Source organism: Copidosoma floridanum, unplaced genomic scaffold, assembly GCF_036245765.1.
Source record: "Copidosoma floridanum isolate Cflo_tuat_1 unplaced genomic scaffold, Cflo_Japanese_pri ptg000020l, whole genome shotgun sequence".
NCBI lineage: Eukaryota > Metazoa > Arthropoda > Insecta > Hymenoptera > Encyrtidae > Copidosoma > Copidosoma floridanum.
Genome location: NW_028321897.1, coordinates 14,065,697 through 14,079,537, shown reverse-complemented (window position 1 = coordinate 14,079,537; position 13,841 = coordinate 14,065,697). Strand labels below are relative to the sequence as shown.

At 32.0% G+C, this 13,841-nt stretch overlaps 1 protein-coding gene across 1 annotated transcript in view; it reads left to right on the top strand.

Annotated features, from left to right (window-relative positions):
• LOC106637462 (uncharacterized) overlaps nt 1-13,841 on the top strand; it is an 877,306-nt gene that overhangs the window by 324,675 nt on the left and 538,790 nt on the right. The gene's annotated exons all lie outside the window — the stretch shown is intronic.

Sequence of the window (13,841 nt, the reverse complement as noted above, 5' to 3'; positions counted from 1 at the left end):
TTGTAAATCTAGCTGTTTATCTTGAAAATAAACAAAAACTCATATTTAAAGAAAATAATATAAAAAATGTAATAAAAAATTATCGAACACCCCTTACAGCTTGGTTTGAATTAAATAAAGTAGCTGATTTTGGAAAATCGCTAAAATATGTTAACATTCCAGAACATTACATTTTTGACAATAAACTTAAAATTTGGAAAAAAAAGAAATGTTACACTGAAAAATATTGCTATAGGTAGATTAAACATAGTATCTCCAAAAGATCATGAACGCTTTTTTTAAAACTCATTTTAAATAAATTACATGGGGCTACATCGTTTGAAGACGTTAAAAAACATAATGGAATGACACAAAAATTTCAGGGATACTGCAATTGCAATGGGTTTAATAGAACATGATTCTGAAATCGACAATATTTTTAAAGAAGCCATAACAATTATGTTTCCATAGCAGTTAAGACAATTTTTTGCTTGGTTTTTAATTTCAGAAAACATTTAAGGAGATAAAATATGGAATGAATATAAAAAATATTCTACGGAAGACTTTGATAATGATGATAATAATTGTGCTCTTCTACATATTAATCAAATTTTTGTATCGGAAGGTAAATCATGTGAGTCTTTCAGTTTACCGACACCAACCATTAGCAACTATATAAATAATTGCAATATTTTCTTGAGGTTTTGTGCATAAGCACACGATCAGTAAGAGCTAATTTAGGAGTGAGAATAAAAACTCCAAAGTCAGGTGTTACTTTGAGCAACGTTTCGTTGGTCTTAACGCCAACCTCATCAGGCTCAGTCTATATCGTTAAGACGATCGTTACAGACTTTGCAATTGCAATATTGAGGAAATATCTTTCAGTAAAAAAATGTTCGATATAATGTACACGAATTTAGATGAAAATCAAAGAAAAATTTTTAAAACTATTTGTGAACAAGATGAAAAAGTATATTTCATAGATGGTCCTGGTGGATCCGGAAAAACCTACTTATATAAGACACTCATTTATTACTTTATTTTCAGAGGTAAAAATATTTTGTCAATGGCTTGGACAGGAATTGCATCTGTATTACTACCAAAAGGTATGACCAGTCATAGAACTTTTCGTTTACCTCTAGACTTAGATAATATTAAAAGTGCATTCTTAGAATTTGAAACTGAAAAAAAAGAATTCAGGGAAGTTGATTTAACAATATGGGACGAGGCTTCTATGATTCCAAAAAAAGCTCTAGAAATCGTTGATAGAACGTTAAGAGACTTGTGTAATACAAAACTTTGCTTTGGTGATGAATTAATAGTATTAGAAGGAGATTTTCGACACATCTTTCTTCCAGTTATAAAAAACGGTAATAAAACTATAATAATAGAAGAAACTATTTAATCATCATTTTTATGGAACTTCTTAAAAATTTTAAGATTACGAAATAACATCCGTTCTAGTAATAACAAATTTTCAGAATTATTGTTGAGATTTGGAGAAGGGGACATAAAAACATTTAACATTCCTAAATCCTAAATAACAGATATTGTCTGTACCAAAATATTTGATAATAACAGCAACTGTTTTGACAATAACGTGATACAAACTTTACATAATGAATATAATTTTTTTTTAAACAATAAGATTTTAAGTAAATTACATGGGGAAACTAAAACTTATTACAGCATCGATACTGCAACATATCAAGATGTTGATAAATTAGATGATAATATTTATATAAATTTTCCCGTAGAAATGTTAAACAACATTCGTATAGGCTTGCCACCTCATTAACTTAAATTAAAAATTGGTACAATAGTAATGTTAATTCGAAATTTGAGTATATCAGACGGATTATGTAACGGTACACGATTGCGAATCACTTAATTACTAAAGTATAACGTAGAAGGCGAAATAGTAACGGGAGAAAAAATTGGTCATAAAGTTTTCATTTCAAGAATAACATTAAATACTGGAAATACTTCATCATTACCTTTAATTTTATATAGAAAACAATTCCCATTAGTTATAGCATTTTCTATGACTATAAATAAGTCTTAAGGTCAAAGTTTTGATAATGTGGGATTATACTTATAAAAACCTCTATTTTCTCATGGTCAATTATACGTGGCCTTATTAAGATGCAAAAATAAAAATGGAATTTTTGTTCAAGTCGATAGAGAAAACAGTTTAGAGATTGAAAATATAGTTTGAAAAGAAATTTTTGAATATAACAATGTACCTAATATTTATAACATTATTTAATTATTATTTTTTTATGTATAGGTAAAATTCATTAATTAATAATACATATTATAAATGTATATTGTGTTTATCTATTGTACTAATTTCAGCATTAATTTAAAACAAAATAAAAATGGACCTAAGTCTTCGTGGTTTCATAAGGCTTTATAAAATGACTCATAAAGTAATGCGAAACTTTCATTGTTTATATTAATGATACTCTAAATTTAACTTAAGTTTATGTACGTAAAAAGGAGAATTGTGTCATAAAGGACTATTTAAGTGATGATAAAATAATAATCATGCGCACCAATATATGTGTATATATTATTTGGTTCCAAAATATTTTTAACTCCATATAAATTGGTTACCAAACGTACTTAGTTGTATAAATAATGATGTTTTGCGCAACAACCCCCTATGAATCAATTTATGACTTTTAATTTTTTCTTGACGATAAAATAAATCATGGCAATAAAACAGTTTTGTCCAAAGATAGGTAAAGACGGTATGATCACGGTGAGGTTCCAAATAAGTGGTGTGGGGAGGCAGTGGGGGCCATGAAAAAATTCATGGGGGTCAGTGGGAGGGCCATAGGGGGTAGATAGGGGAAAGTGGGATGTTTTGAGAAAAAATACTATACAATATTTTTATGTTATTTGGTAGGAATGTGGTAATAGACTTTATCACATTGACAGGGCTGGCAAAATGCAACGTTACAAAATGGTAATAAAAAAAGTCAGCCCACCAAAAACTTTATGCTTACAAAGAAACCAAGGGATCCAGTAAATCGAAATACAATTAATTGTATTTAAGTTAAGCTGATTATATTATTGTGCAGTAATCTGTAACTATTTGATTAAATATTAAAACATACATTGTTATTATCCCATGAAGCCATACGTGGTTGAACCCCCTGGCTTGAATAAAGACTTATACCATATTTCTACACTATTCATATAATATTTTGTGGGGGGTCAGTGGGGGGCAGTGGGGGGGCTGTGGGGGTCATAAAAGAATGTGTGGGGGGTCGGTGGGGGGATGTAGGGGGTTGGTGGGGGGGCTGTTGGGGGTTTTGAGAAAAACTACAATATGTCAAAATGTGCAAGAAAATAACGGATTTTTACCTTATTTTGTGGGGGGTTGGTGGGGGGTGGTGGGGAAAAAATGGAGAGTGGTTGGGGGGGCGGTAGGGGGTTTTTGTGGAACGCCCCACTGAGTTAACTATATAATATAGGAAGATATATATATATATATATATATATATATATATATATAAACAAGCATTATATATGTATTATTATTTTTCGAATGTATTTATGGTTCAATTGTTGGGCAACTGTTAATCATTGTCAAACCGATTATTTATTCAATCTTAAACATGAGTCATAACTATAAGTGCAGAGTGAACACAATCCGGTGTACTTAAACGTAAATAAAATTCTAGCCTACAAAAATGTATGCACTCTCTGTAATTAGTAGATCTAACTTCAAATCCCAGTTCCTAATGCTTAGGGACTTATTTTCTTTAATATGTTTTAATAACATTTTAAACAAGTACCACTTTATGTACAGTTAAACCAAAAACCGTTTTGCGTTGATGTACGCACTGCCTAGTTAAAAAATAAACAAATACAAAACCACGTGACCCAGCGCGCTGCTTACTTATTAAATAAGTAAATTCAAAACCACGTGACAAAGCGCGTTACTTAGTTAGTAAATTATTGATCATGAAAATACGCAACTCAGCGTGCTGCTCATGTGCGTTATGTGGATTTAGATTCATTCATTCAATATTTAAGTAGCACGCTAGGTTATGTGGTTTTTAATCCATTTATTCATTAACCAAGCAGCGTTTTACGTTACATGATTTTAGATCTATCAATTCACTAATTAAACAGCGCGCTGGGTCACGTAATTTTGTATTTATCAACTTGTTAACTAACAACCACGCTAGGTCACGTTGTTTTGTTTTGATTAATTCATCAACTAAGCTGCCTGCTTTGTTAACTCTTTGCCAATTTATTGCAAAATCCGTTTACATATATGCTCTCCACTGGGTTATTTGGTTGAACTTCTTACATGTTCATAGATAATTTATTCAGTAAACTATAAGCGCATGTTGTTACACAGCTTTGTATTTATTACTTAATGAACAAATTAGAACCCACACTTATTGGGTTATGTAGCGTAAGATTCATTTACTTATTTATTAAGGTCGCACTATGTTCTGAAACGATGGAAACCGAGGTAACTTTGGTCGAAATCAAATATCTCCAGATAAAAAAATAGATAGAGATAAGTTTTTTTTAAATTGTAGGTAATTACATAGCGCATTTAGGAAAATTGTAGTAAAATGTGAATAATGATGACATAACCTAAGTATATTAGAAGTTTCAGCGTTTTTTTTTTTAAGAAATTAGAAATTCGTTTTTAGTTAGAAATTCGATATAACATAACTTGTTAAAATGCTTTTATGAGAATTACGTGTCTTTACACTGTATACTTAAAGTTGCAGATTATGAGACCTAACCTAAAACATCGTTCTAAATAATATTTCAAGCTGGTCAGAATTAAATAGCTCCAGATATAAAATAGACAGAGGTACGTTTTTCTTTCAAATTGTAGGTAATCGCATAGTGGATTCCGAAAAAAGGAAGCCAGATGTTAATAACTCTCACATAACCTTAAAGTGGAGTAAGTTTTGGTGATTTTTATAAAAGTTATAAATAAAAATAGTTTTCAATCAACTGCTTGTTTTAATATAACTTGTTACAGAGTGCTCGAGTGGATTCTAGGTAAAATTACTATATTATTACAGGTTCCTAAAAATTATTAATTTTCAAACATAACCTAGAACGTGCCATCAAAATATATTTTAAGCTGGTCAAAATCAAATATTTCTGTCAATAAGTAGATACTGATACGCCTCTTTTTCGTTTGTAGATAATTGCATAGGAAATTCAGAAAAATTATCATGGGATGTCTTTAACGATAACATAACCTAAAAATTTTCGAAGTTTTAGACGTAATACTGAACACTTTTAACAAAAGTAATTTTTAGTCTGTTATTTGTTTGAATAAAACCTGTTACAGAGTGTTAAGTTAAATTATGTGCTGGAATTCACTTAACAAAGAGGTTTTTTTACAATTTATGATTTTTTAATCCAACCTACAACGCAGTTTTTACACTCATTTCGAGATGCTGCCACTAATCATAAGATAATATTGACATATATGTATCTGAAGAAATCACCATGTGCCTCTGATTTTTCATTGTATTAAATAACCTTTATCTTAATTAGGTCATTGATCTACATATTTGGCCGAGAGCATGAGCGTTCAATCCCTTCAAGGTAGTTATAACGACTCTTAATGGTCAAAAAAAGGGTTTTTTTCGGTAATGAGGGTCATAAGTTTATTATGCAAACTTAGCAATAGTTTTATTTCATAGGGTATGAAAAGACCGTTATTTTTATTTTTATTCGCTAGACGGCCGTAGCTGAACACAAGGCTCTAGCCAGGCGGCTTAGGCTGGGCCTGGACAGTATTGTAGTAAGGTTATCGAAAGGGCATGACCAGGCCCTGATATTGGGATACATATATAGGTATATAACTTTGTAGGCACGACATATATATGCATACACACATGTATACGTATATACAAATCCACTATAAACTTGACAGTAAGTATACATATAACAAATACAATATTTGTTCATAACCTAAGCGCCAATCAGTGTCCCCAAAAGTCGTAGCGAACATAAGCGCAAAATTCAAATAAGGTTTAATAACACAAGTGCCTATCATCCGATGACTCGGGGCGCCTACTGGCCACTCTTTTAAATGAATATTAATTAATAAATAACACAAGCGCCTATCACCTGATTGCCCGGGGCACTTACTAGCCACTCTATTGAATAAAAAAATGTTTTATAATTATTTATTTAATAAAGTGGCCAGTAAGCGCCCCGGGTTAACGGGTGAAAGGCGCTTATGTTATTTATTAATAATTATTTATTCATTAGAGTGGCCAGTACACACCTCGGGTCATCGGGTGATGGGCTTTTGTGTTATTAGTTTATGATTATTTATTTAATAAAGTAGCCAATAAGCGCCCTGGGTCAACGGGTGATAGGCACTTATACTATTTATGATCAATTATTTATTCATTAGAGTGGCCAGTAATCGCCACGGATCATCGGGTGATGGGCTTTTGTGTTATTAGTTTATGATTATTTGTTTAATAAAGTAGCCAGTAAGCACCCTGGGCAACGGGTAATAGGCACTTTTGTTAATTATTAATAATTATTTATTTATTAGAGTGGCTAGTAAGCGCCCTGGGTTATCGGGTGATAGGCACTTGTGTAATTTATTCATGATAATTTTTAATTTAATAGAGTGGCCAGTAAGTGCCCCGGGTCATCGGGTGATAGGCTTTTGTGTTATTAGTTTTTGATTATTCATTTAATAGAGTGGCCAGTAAGTGCCCTGGGTTAGTGGGTTATGTAGCTTTGGGTTTATTTAATTATTTATTATACATGAAATTCAGTCGAGGTATGTGGGTTTTTGCGTCTTGCGCTATGTAGCCAATTAAAATTTTTGGCAAGTTTGGTAGTCAATTTTGAGAGAAATTCAGCTTTAGCGCCAATAAACACACCATTTACGACATTTATGACATTCACGACACATTTATGACGTAAGATTTATTTACGACACGTGTCGTTTAATAAATAACAATTACGTGTATTTAACAACCACTGTATATAGGTATAGCGTTTATTTTAGTTATATATACTACTTAACTACTACCCTCAGCCGAGCAGCCGAATGACTCCGTCCGCTGGAGCATTCAAGGTGGATTTGCCCATATCCTGGTGACGTTACAGTCACTCAGAATAACCTGCTTTACAGCGTAATGCGCGGACCAGTCGGTTCTGGGGTGACAGTGTACCTGGTGGAAGCAGATGGATGGCGGCTCTTTAGGCGATGTTACCTACAAAAATAGCTTTATTAACACAACAAAAATACGAATATTACCATTCCTACAGTCCACCAGGTTGCTAATCCTGCAAGATCTCAATTCATCGATAAATGAATTTTTGTGAATCTTATGGCTGCGAATCAAAACAATAAGTGCTGCAATTGATAAGCACCATAATTACTAATGTTTTTTAGGCTCTCGAAGACCAATTTATGGAAGTTTGGTCAGAACAACTGCGGATTATTTTTAAAATACACATGTAAGATTGATCGAGTGCCACAAATCACTTTTTGTGCTCTCAAAGATCAACTTATGGAAGTTTGGTCACACCAACTGGGAATTATTTTTAAGATACGCATGTACACACAGCAAATCCCTTTTTTTGCTCTCGAAGACCAATTTATGGAAGTTTGGTCAGAACAATTGGGGATTATTTTTAAAACACACGTGTAAAATTGATCAAGTGCTGCAAAACCATTTTTCAGGCTTTCAAATACCAACGTATGAAAGTTTAGTCATGGACAACTTGAATAAACATGGTGCTCATGATTTGTGGCACTCGATCAATCTCACATGTGTATTACAAAAATAATCCGCAGTTTTTATGACCAAACTTCCATAAATTGGTCTTCGAGAGCCTGGAAAACATTAATAAGCACGGTGCTCATCAATTGCAGCACTTATTGTTTTGATTCGCAGCCATAAATTTCACAAAAATTCATTTATCGATGAATTGAGATCTTGCAGGATTAGCAACCTGGTGGACTGTACGAATGATAAAATTTGTATTTTTGTTATTTAAGCTATTTTTGTAGCTTAATTTGTTTATTTACTCATGAGTTGGGTGTGTCATATTATGTAATTGAAGAGCACGTGAGATGAGAACTCAATATCTCTATCAAGGGATATCTTACATTTCCAAGTATTGCACCTTATTTGTACTTGAATTTTAATACATATGTGATTTCATCGTGAACCACCTAACTCTAAGATAAAGTAGTGTCTACAAATAAAATGAAATCATTGAAAGAATTCATAATGTTAAATTCCTTTCAAGCATTTCTACTTTACAAATCTTATATCCGTACACAGTTATGTAAGAATGTATGGCCGAAGCAATGTAAGCATATTTGTCACCTACATTGTGTTATAGCATTAAATACTAATAGAAAATGCAGCAGACATAGAAATACACATCACTTAGTTCTTACTTGCACACTACCGTTAATACTAAAAAGAAAGTTATATGAAATGTGCAATAATATTAATTTTTTTCAGTATGCATCTAAGGTTAACAGTAAAAATACCTGCTCGTGCAGGAAAGTAATGAGTTGTTGTATTTTTTTGTTACGCTTGTAATAGGTCTAGTATAAAATATAAATTAGTCACTCCCCTGTTATTGCGTAATCAGTTTTTATGTATATGCCAAAGTTTAGTATCAGTATAAACAATAGTTAATTTTAAATTCAAAATTTACAGTCAATCACGATCCATGTTAAGTTTAAATTTTTAAACACAATTTAAAAAAAAAGTACGTAAAAAAAAAAATTGTTACTTCAAAAAACAATACACATACGTCGTTAAAGAAAAAATTACAGTCCAACTTGTATAGCATCAATGTACGATAGTTGTGTTAGTGTATTGTGTTGCAAACGAAAATGTTACCTGTTTCGTTTTCAAAGCTGCTAGTTTTCGCTGTTCCAGGTTCTCTTTGTCAGCTTGCGATGCAGTTGATTTATTCGCACAAGTGGAGCCTTCAGCATCAGAAATATCAGAGGCCGATAACTGCAACGACTTGGGGGGCACGATTTCTCGCGTATTAATTATTCTCTCGTTCAACTCATCAATGGTCTCTAAAAAAGTATTGATGACATGTAATATGCATACATTTGTTGGAACATGTCAAAAAAATAAGCAAACGTACCTTCAACAAATAATAAAATAGCATCATAGACATGGTTTTTATTCTGAATTTTGTATTTTTTTAGCTTATTGTAGTTTAAGGGGTCAAAGTTATGGATATTGGAGTCTTCTACGATTTGACTCTTTCTATCGTCTTGCCTCACATAAACAAATATGTTTCTAAAAGAAGCACAAAAAATCTGACAAGCACGTAAAGAAATTTTATATTGAGTCAAGGCACGTCACTCAAAATCTGTTGAATTCACTGAACCCCTTGGACACGCGGGATCAGAAGTTTGACCACGATGATTATCTGTATGAGCTGATAAGCATGGCGGGCATTGACACACGAGCAATTCAACTTGAAAGCCAAGGCCTGACCTAATGATGATGCACATATACTTGTGTACTTATAGCATTTACACAATAGCACGAGGTGTACGAATGAACATCATAGCATGCACACAAATACACTTTTCTTTTTGAAATATGTCATGTCACACTGAAAACGCACGAAGGATATACATAAATTTAAAGACGCAATTGAAAGTGGAAAAGTTTATTTATGAAACTATAAGAAATTGATGTGTAATACCTGAATGATGCAGTAGATATTGCCAGCTTACGCAGGCTAAATGAAAAAATGCACAAAGGCAAAGTAGTATAATGTTGCGATTGTATGTAAAAACAATTTTACTTCTAGGTTACATCAGATGAAGAGACTATAGAGTCGTGTGCACACTGACGGAAGATGAACGAGGGAGTAGGGACAGCTAGAGCGGCAGTGCCTCCCTACTAAGTGGATATATATAAAGGTGTGCTCTCACGTTCCCAGTGGTTGTGTGCAAGCAGATTTCGTGGGTAATTCAACTGAATCAGACAGACCCTGGCATAAATATTAAAATATTGTTAATATAAATCATCGAACACGTTCTTCATTGCTGTCAAAGTTATTCATTAATGCAAGTTATGATCTGGGTGCACACCATGGTTACGTAAGGGAATACTGTTCGTCGAATAAAAATAAATATTACCATGTAAGTAAAGAGGACATTCCTATAAAATAAAGCAAAAACATTTTTATAAAATAAAGTATTCCTGCTCAAATATTTTTGAGTCTTTGTATGGCAAGTTACAATGCATATTTTTGAACTTGATTCTTTTTCTTTCGTAGTGAGTCAATTATTTATCCATTTCAGAAGATTTCCATTCTTTCGGTGTACACGTGTGGACTACTGAATTTTCAACTTTTATAACCTCATTAAGGCCAGGACTTGGAAATTTTTCAAACTGAATTTTTTTTTTCTGTCTTAGAGAGTCAATTATGTTCCATTTCAAAAGATTTACATTTTTTTGTGTACACGTGTAAAGAACTGATTTTTTAACTTTTATAACCATATTTCAGCCACAACTTGGAAATTTTTCGAACCGAATTTTTTTTCTATCGTTGTGAGTCAATTACTTTTCCATTCCAGAAGATTTCCATTTTTTTTCCGTACACGTGTGGAGAAGTGATTTTTTAACTTTTATAACCTTATTTCGGCCACAACTAAGAAATTTTTCGAACCGAATTTTTTTTTCTTTCTTAGAGGGTCAATTATGTTCCATTTCAAAAGATTTACATTTTTTGGTATACGCGTGTGGAGTACTGATTTCTCAACATTTTTTAAGTCATTTCGACCAGCACTTGGAAAATTTTCAAACTGAATTTTTTTCTTTCGTAGTAAGTCAATTATTTTTTCATTTCAGAAAATTTTTATTTATGTAGTGTACACGTGGGGAGTACTGATTTCTCAATATTTATAAAGCCATTTTGGCCAGGATTTGAAAATTTTTTAAACTTAATTTTTTTTTCTTCTTAGAGGGTCAATTACTTTTTCATTTCAGAAGATTTCCATTCTTTTGGTGTACACATGTGGAGTACTGATTTTTTAACTTTTATAACCTCATTTCGGCCACAACTTGGAAATTTTTCGAACCGAATTTTTTTTTCTTTCGTAGTAAGTCAATTATTTTTCCATTTCAGAAAATTTTCATTTATTTAGTGTACACGTGGGGAGTACTGATTTCTTAATATTTATAAAGCCATTTTGGCCAGGATTTGGAAATTTTTCAAACCGAATTTTTTTTTTTTTAAAGGGTCAATAACTTTTTTATTTCAGGAGATTTCGATTCTCTTGGTGTACATGTGTGGAGTACTGATTTTTTAACTGTCATAACCTCATTTTAGCGAGGATTTGAAAATTTTTTAAACTGAGTTTTTTTTTAGAAGGTCAATTATTTTTCCATTTTAGATAAATTTTATTCTTCTGGTGTATATGTGTGGATAACTGATTTTTTAAATTTTATAATTTTATTTGGGCCAGGTGTTGGAAATTTATCAGACAAAGCGAATTTTTTCTCTTATATGCCAATATAAAATTAGTTCTTCTCATATATACACCAAAAATATGAAAATGTTTTGAAATGAAAAAGTAACTAGGTCTTATACAAGAATTTTTTTCAAAAATCTTTTGTGAGATCTTACCTGAATTTTTCGCATGTGACCTTACGCGGAGGTGTTCCCTGATGGCCGAAGCCAGGGCTCAAAAGAGTAAAGTTAAGTAATGTTTTCGATACACCTGATAACTTTCCGTAAAATTTTTTTTTGGACAAAATACTATACGTGGAGTCATCGATCAGCTACAGCTAATAATTTCCTATAGAATTTATTGTTTATTGTGAAATAGTTTTTGGGTAAAACGGATAAGTTACTATAGATTTCATTGCTTGTATTCCAAAAATAAGTGATATAATAAGTTGGCAGAAGCAGAAAAGATCCTATAGAATTATAATTGTTTCTATTAATGAAGAAAGTCCAATAGTAAGTCAGCTAAGAAATTGAATATACCTTATGAATTCCCGTACAATTCCTTTTTGATAAGTACGCAAGTTTAGAAAATAAATGACTAAATAGTAAAATATTCGTTGATGGGAATAAAAACAAAAATGAACATAATTCTAGCACGCGAAGTACGCCCAACGTAATATAGCAATATGAAAACCACAACGCTACACGTATTACAAAATCGCACAGAAATAAAGCGTGCACGTAGTACAATCATCATCTCCTATAGAATTTATTGTTCATAGTAAAATAGTATGTAAGCTAAAAAAGATAAGTTTTGATAGAATTTATTGCTCGTATGTAGATAAAAGTGATATTACATGGCTAAAGTGAATAAGATATATTCTATAGAATCCATTGTTTGCATTGTGGAATAAAGTGATATAGTTTAATGGCTGAAGCTGATAAGTTCCTATAGAATTCATTGTTCGTATTAAAGAATATATTGAAATAGGAAGTTGGTTAAAGCAGATGAGGTCTTATATAATTTATTCTTAGTGTGAAAGACTAAATTGTACTGCATTTATGATAAATTATCTGCCGTAAAATTCGTTTTGAACAATTACATTTTTTAAGTGAACGTGGACAAGTGAACAATTGTACACAATTGCTAATACGATCAAAAAATGTACATCTGTGGTATATATGGTTTTGTTTAAGAAATTTTTTACTTTTATGAGGTGCTGCAACCATTTAAGAATATTATAATTTTAAAACATGCAAATTATGTTGAAGCTGTACACACGTTATTTAAATAAACTAGAACCTATAGGATTTATATCCATATTACAGCTATGGGAATCATCATATAGACACCCATTAAAATCGTTCATAATCAGTTTTTTAAAAGCTTTTTTTAAACACAGGTTACGGATAAGTCCCAATACACTATTTCGGTAATTGGTTCAATATTGGTTTTTGCACCTGTATGATACAATTAGACCACATAAAATTTCAATTGTAAAAATACAATTGAGATTTGCGCTTTAACGTATAAAACACAATAATAAAACATAAGAATTACCTAATAAATTTAACATCAGTTCAACCGAGTCCATTCCAACTGAAATTTCATAGGAAATTCAAAGTGATCAGTGATCCGTTGGGGGCGAAATGTAAGAAAATAAATAAATACAAGTAAAGTGTATTTAAATTTTCTGCGTTGATTTATTGATGCGCAACGTTTCGCTGACAATATGCGTCAGCCTCATCAGGCTACAAAATTAAAATCAAAAACACACAATGAGTGATCTGGAAGGCTCAAACACAAAAATACAATAAATTTTTTGTAAATTGTTACCGCAGATACGCGAGAATTCGTAAGTTTGGTTGACTTACTCGTCACCTGTCGTGCTGTCGACTGACAATAAATTACAACCACAAGCCAGCGCTTATATAGGCGGAGCCGCAAAGGTAGACGGTAAAGGGCGATGAACTCGATCGGGACATTTAAACTTTCGTAGTAAAGGAAGGTATGCTCTATTAAAGGAAAGCACATCCTCCTTCCTATTGATGTTGTGTTTATCGAGTTTTATATAAAGCATTTCGGAAATAATTCTTTTTTTATAATTGGATTCTTTGTCAAGGATTTTAAAGTTATCCCAATCGAATTCATGGTCAAAATTGATTTGGTGTGCACAAACAACGGAATCGGAGTTTTTACTTTTCATATGTTCACTGATGCGGACCTCCGCCGCTCGCTTTGTTTCACCCACATATGACGCGGGACAATTTTTACAATAAAACTTATATACTACATTTGTCTGTTTATGTTTATTCGTTGTATCTTTTCCTAAGCGGACGATATGCTGCAGTTTATTGTTAATAAGAGGGTAAGTATA